This window comes from Danio aesculapii, chromosome 23 (genome assembly GCF_903798145.1).
Source record: "Danio aesculapii chromosome 23, fDanAes4.1, whole genome shotgun sequence".
NCBI classification, from domain to species: domain Eukaryota; kingdom Metazoa; phylum Chordata; class Actinopteri; order Cypriniformes; family Danionidae; genus Danio; species Danio aesculapii.
In genome coordinates, this window is record NC_079457.1 from 10,003,950 (window position 1) to 10,010,327 (window position 6,378).

Consider the following 6,378-nt stretch of genomic DNA (forward strand, 5'->3'; position numbering starts at 1 on the left):
TGTGAAGTGACAGCTCTACCCACTGTACCACCATGCTGCCCAAAATTAATATATCAATTATTAAATTAATATAACATTTATCATTTCTTTTGCTCCATGTGTTGATGGAAAAAAACTGCGTTAATTACATTTCAGTTGTGTTTTCATGTTGTGTTTAATAGTTTTTTTTTGTAATTTACATTTTAGTTTAATCATTTTACTATGATTCTTTTCGATTAATGAATATTATCAACGTTATCTGAAGTTTTAAAGAAAGTTTGAAAATTACAGGTGAAACATTTAAGAGGATTTATGTTTCTGTTTTAAAGGAGTTTTACACAAATCAGGTAAAAAGAGCTTGTGTACAGTGCAAAACATTTAGAAATATGAAGCAGAAAAAGGCCTATTAACAGCATAATCAGAAGGAATTTGTTCAGTAACGGGGATTATTATAGGTATATAATGCTATAAAAAGAAATAATTCCATATTAATGAATGTAAAACTTTAAAGTTGGTGTTTTTAACTTATATGCAAAGTGTATACACTTCAAGAGGTTAAAGTTCCATTTTAAGTCACTTTGAACAAAAGCGTCTGCTAAATGACTAAACGTAAATGTGCCTATAGCAGCTGTCATTGAAGTCAGAAGCATGAAATATCATAGACTATAGTGAAAGCATGCACTCAGTTGCTGAAGGAGATTTAATTTAACCTAAAGTCAACAAAAGGGTGATGATACTTATCACCACAATGGTGACTTCAAAAGAGACTTTTAACCTGCGCCACAGAGGTGCTTTATACTCCGATGAAAACTCCTGCACTCTTTTAAAAACACTCCGCTTTAAGTACTCGAGAGCACTTCTGCAGGGCTGCATTTAACTCATACTCTAACTGTTGGTGCATTAAATAAACCATCAAGCAGTCAGCACTTCAAACATATGCTCAATATGCCTCTCAAATTCCATCACTTTTTATCATTCATCATTTGTAGCAATCAATATATGTTAATTTCCTCACTGCAACACTGCTTCAGTTTAACTCTCAACAGTTTTGGACACAGTATGAGAACTAAGCAGTTCCCATGCGGGCGACAACAAAATCTTCAGAATTACACTGTGTCCTAACTACACCCAATGCAGTGCTGCACTATGCGATAAAAGATTATTTTAGATTTTGTCCAAACCATTCCTGATGGAGAGCCAGTTTCTATTTCTGTGACATCGCAGTTGAATAACAGCTTAAAATACTATGACAATGATCACCTCAGGTGCTAATTATGTGCTTTTTTTCAATGTTAAATGCTACCAGCGTGAGTTTCAATATTATTTTACATCAGTGGTTCTCAAAGAGGGGGTCGCGAGACAATAAGTGGAGGGTCGCTTGGTGATTTCCAAAAATCTAATTCATTTTATATATCTATTAGAATTACCATCTTTTATCAATAACCTACAGAAGAAAAAACATTGTAGGTAATAATTACATTAAAAAACAGCATGCAAATAAAAAGCCATCAGCCTTTCGATTTTTTAGTGACTACTAGGGTGATTACGTTATATTAAAGACACAGAAATTGTGTCAGATGCAGCACATTGATGGCACCAGGTTAAACTTTCTGACATCTTTACGGCACTCACGTTTAAACGATGAATAGACTTGGGCCTATTGTGTGCGCCAATGTGTGTAAGGTTTATATATTTATAACCATCTCAGAGGATATTGGGGGTTGCAGGTCACTGGCATTGTTAGTTCAGGGGGTCGCAGTCTGAAAAGTTTGGGAACCCCTGTTTTACATGACAATAAATTTTAGGCGCCAGGAGATCTTCAAAATAAAATAACAAGCAAACATAGTTTAAAAATGAGCCTAGAACTGACTCAGTGCAAGCCAACAACATCAGTCACACAGCATTTAATTTTATTAATATTAATGATGTTCACTAATTATTAATTACGTGATATACCTGCCCATTTCATTGGAAATATAGCCCACTATTCATCTTTATTTCGATAGCACTTTTACAATGTAGATTGTGTCAAATTCTGCGCTTCTCTGCGTGTTGCGTTTGGTGTGGACAGCCAAATTGAATCTTGTCACATTCTGTGTTGTTAGGAAAGAGCCAAAAATTTCCAGCTGCAGACCCGCAGACCCACACGTTTCAGACCACACTAGATCCAAGCCACTAGGCATGGGACGATAACCGTTTTCAAGGTATACCGCGGTTTGGAAAAGTCAAGGTTTTAAAACCATCAAAATTTTATGCAATACCGTTCCTAAGGTATTTGTACAATTTTATTAAAATTTTTGTTTGTTTGCTTTTAGGACAACGGTATCTCCAGCAGAAAAGATCTCCAAAGGTGCCTTTTAAATTGTAAAAAAATCAGTTTTTGAAACAAATGAAGACAGCAGCAGTCAATAATTCATTTAGCCTGACATGTTTACTGCTCCAAAATATTTTAAAAGTTTCTCAAAATAAAATATGTTGTGTTCAAAAGAGAAAAAAGTAGTTTTTTACCCAGACATTTAATAAGAATATATTTTAAAGCAGTAATCACAATAACGTGAAACCGTGATATTTCTATCCAAAGGTTACCATACCATCAGAATCTTATACCGGCCCATGCCTACAGGCCACTAGATTCAGGATTACAAGTGGGAGGGATTTATACCACGAGTATGATTAGTGTTACAGCTGTGACTAATGTAAATATATACATACATATAGAGTCTGTTTTGTGCCGCAGTACAACAATAAATACTGTTTTTTCATAGCAGCAAGGAGTAGATTTAGAGTTGGGGTAGGTGTAGACTTTCATGAAACACAATAGGTTGAACCATCACCACCGTTTGTTATTAAAGGAAGGATCAGCAAAGACTATTAATGTACAGGACTTTGTCAGTAACTGTTGCACAGTTTATATGGACCAGTCTCTTCTTCCTCCAGCTCCTGTAAGTGTTTCTCCTTCCTACACAATGTGAAGTGTAATTAAAATTGTTGCCTCGTTTTCTGTAGTTTGCAAAATATGTATTTAATAGTGTGTTGTAACTTGTAATCGCTCTGTGCGGCTTGTAATCTTGTATCTGTTATAGATCAGTGCTTGTACTGTGTCTCTCAGGTTAAATCTGTATGCACTATCCACATATTGCATCCAAAACACAGTTAAAAACGCAACAGCTGCTTCGTCCTTTACCGATTTAAATGCGTTTTGTGCTCGCGGTCTCCTGCTGTTTATTGCTATGGCCACCATCAGCTGTTTCTCACATGCACTGTGTGGTCAATTTTCAAAATAGTTGAGCTTTTGCCACAGTGTGGATTAATACAGAATGTGTGTCTTTGTTATTACATATCAAATTCCTCTATTAGGTTAAGAATAGAGGAATATGCTGGTGTTTAACTGAATTGCTTTACTGCATTCCTGCATTGGGCTCACACATATACTCTGTGCTCTGACTACTTCATACACTGGCTGGGTGTTTCTCTCCATCTCGCGCTGAACGCAGTCGACCAATCACAATCAGTCTGGGTCATTGGACCAACCAGCGCAGATTAGCCTTTTGGGAACAAATGAATCGCTAAACGAATCATATGTGAGTCGTTGGGATAATTAGGTAAAAATAAAAGCATATTATAAGACAATCAAAGTGTTTTTTGATCTTACATGCATATCTGTCTGTTGCTGGAGACCCCCAAAACCAAAATATGACCTTTTATAATGCATAATAGGGGCTCTTTAAAATAAGCTGCTGACCATCTTTCAGCCTGTTTTGTATTTGGTATCCGGCAGGTCAAAAACCTATGGACTTTGACCACTAGAAATGACAGTGGAAATGCCAATGCCACACACTAGCACACTCGCTTCAGGCCCAACAGTAGAAATGTGGCTATTGTTTAGCAAAAGAAAAGATTCTGAATTGTCTGAAAAGTCATTAGTACTTTTCCTGCACAAACAAAGAGCGCTATACGAGTTCCTATATAGGTATTAACTGATGATTGCTTATTTTAAAATGGTATCAATAAGAAAATTTTTGGCCTGATATATTAAAGTTGATACATTTTGATTACCAGAACTTCAGAAAAGTTTTTGCTAGAGGTAAGACAAGATGTCGGCAGTGAGTGGGTTTTTCCTCTTAAAAATAATTCAGAATTTAAATTTGTAAATGATTTAAAGAAAGAGAAAGATCTGGATGGTTTCTGTTAAAATTTTCAATTTTTTTAAATTCAATAAAGTCGTCTAATGTATTTATTTACCTTTTGTTTTTGTAATCAAAGTCAAATCTGTCTATGTATCCGGCTTCCAGACATATGGAGTTCTTGATTAATGCTATCCCCTGAAAATTTCCAAATAGCTGCCTGCCAAATGACAGTCTATGGCACAGGTGTCAAATACAGTTTCTGGAGGGCCGCAGCTCTGCATAGTTTAGCTTTAACACAAATTAAACTACCTGATCAAACTAATTGAGTCCTTCAGGTTTGTTTGAACCTACAGGTAAATGTGTTAAAGCAGGGCTGGATCTAAACTGTGCAGAGCAGCGGCCCTCTAGGAACTGGATTTGACACCTGTGGTCTATGGTGTTCAGTGGCTGCCAGATTAAAATGTCTACCTTGACCCTTACAGGGATAGTTCACCCAAAAATGAAAATTTACTCACATTTATAGTCTTTATTTACTCACCTGTTTTAAACCTTGTTTTTAAAGAAGACATTTTGAAGAAAGTTTGAAACCTACTGTATAACAATTGACTTCCCTAGTATTTGTGTTCAGCTTTCTTCGAAATATCTTCTTTGGTGTTCAACAGAGGGGGAAAAAAACCCTCATAAAGATTTTGAAACCACTTGAGGGAGAGTAAATAGTGAGCAATTTTTTATTTTTGGATGAACAAAATCCAGTTAAAAGCTGTAGCAGAGACTGAAGGAGTGTGGTTCATATTGTCAACAGGTCAAAAACATTCTGACACTTGCTACCACAATTTTGAACCAAGAGCTTTCCAAGAAAGCAGGGTCTACAAACTAAAGAAAGACTTAGAAACATACGGCTCAAATCGTGCTTGTGATTGTGGTTCAGGTTGATCAGCTATTATACTGTGTATATATAGTACTGTCAGACCTGAGCTTTAAATAATATGGTAAAACCAATGCCACTGCTACAGTTCATAAAAATCATTTATAAGTGCTGTGGATGAGCCGAAATTCAGATATGATACTGGATATTTGGTTTCTGATATGCACTTTAAACAGTTAACCAATCAGAACACACAGGGCAATCAGACCAATCAGAACAGAGCAGGTTTAGAGGCTCCTTAAAGCATGGGTCTCAAACACAATTCCTGGAGGGCCACAGCTTTACAGTTTTGCTTAATCAAACACAGCTGATCCAACTAATCAAGGTGTTCAAGACTAAAAGACTATTAAACAGGTGTGAGTTGGAGGTGGTTGGAGCTAAAAAAGTTTACAACCCCTTAAGTGTAAGTAAATGATGTGAGGAAATGTTCATTTTTGGGTTGAACTGTCAGATCAACTATTTCAGAAACTGTGACAAAAGATTTGATGTCGCCATTGATTTTATAAAAAAACAAACCCCATTTTTTGAATAGCATAATCCCAGCAGGCACATAACATCATAAGGCATTAATATTAGTTAGATTTAGTTTGTGAAGTCAGGTGACCAAAATACAATGTCTAGCCAATCTCTAAAAACAACGTTATTTTAACGTCCAATAACAATCAAATGACGTTGATATTTGGTTGATTTTAGGTTGATTTTCGGTTGTGTTGGAAAGTGACCAAAATCCAACTTCGAGTCAAAATCTTAAACCAGTGGTCACCAATCTTGGTCCTGCAGGGCCGGTGTCCCTGCAGGGTTTAGCTCCAACTTGCCTTAACACACCTGCCTGGGTGTTTCAAGTATACCTAGTGAGACCTTGATTAGCTAGTTTAGGTGTGTTTGATTAGGGTTGGAGCTAAAACCTGCAGGACACTGGCCCTCCAGGAACAAGTTTGGTGAGCCCTGTCTTAAACCAACGTCATATTGTTGTCAAATACTGACATTTATTTGTCAGGTATGCCAAAAAGAATCCAAAGTCTGATATATGTCATAGTGGTAACGTCCACACAATGTCAAGCTGTAACATCCTTAGACGTTAATAATTTTTAATTTTTAATTTGGACATTGGACATTGACGTTGGCCTGACGTCAATCTGATTTTCATTTCCAAACATAATGCATTGTCCCCACAACGTTGGGCTACAATGTCAATCTGACGTCATGCTGATGTCCTGTGCCTGCTGCGACAGTTGAAAATTCTGTCATCATTTGCTTCCTTGTTCCAAGTTGAGATTGTTCTGTTGAACACAAAGGAAAATATACTGAAGAATGTTGGAGGAAATAAACAGCCATTGACTTCCATAG